Source organism: Fukomys damarensis, unplaced genomic scaffold (assembly GCF_012274545.1).
Source record: "Fukomys damarensis isolate Sample0158 unplaced genomic scaffold, DMR_v1.0_HiC HiC_scaffold_17, whole genome shotgun sequence".
In the NCBI taxonomy this organism is placed as follows: domain Eukaryota; kingdom Metazoa; phylum Chordata; class Mammalia; order Rodentia; family Bathyergidae; genus Fukomys; species Fukomys damarensis.
Genome location: NW_022900929.1, coordinates 41,767,810 through 41,768,429, shown reverse-complemented (window position 1 = coordinate 41,768,429; position 620 = coordinate 41,767,810).

The window sequence follows — 620 nt, the reverse complement described above, 5'->3', positions numbered from 1 at the left end:
TAAAGAATCAAAACAATCAGCCCCCCCAAATATAAAGACTCAATTCAAAAATGGGCATCTGAAATGAACAAACATTTCTCAGACAAAGAAGTAAAAGCAGCAAGTAAATATATGAAAAAATGCTCCACATCACTGGTTATTCGAGAAATGCAGATGAAAACAACACTGAGATTCCATCGCACCCCACCAAGAATGGTTGCTATGAAGAAATCAACAACAAATGTTGGCGGGGTTTTGGGGAGAAAGGAACCCTTCTCCATTGTTGGTGGGAGTGCAGACTGGTGCAACCACTGTGGAAATCAATATGGAGATACCTCAAAGAAATTGGACTGGAGGTTCCATTTGACCCAGCCATCCCTCTGCTGGGTATCTTTCCAAAAGAACTAAAAGAATCATATCACAGTGATGTATGCACATCCATGTTTACAGTGGAACAGTTTGTAATAGCTAAAACTTGGAAACAGCCCATATGCCCCTCAGTTGGAAACTGGATAAAGATGTGGTTTTTCTATAAAATGGAATATTATTACTCAGCCATAAAGAACGAGAAAATAGATTCATTCATAGGAAAATGGATACATATTGAAGATATACTCCTAAGTGAAATAAATAAGTCACAC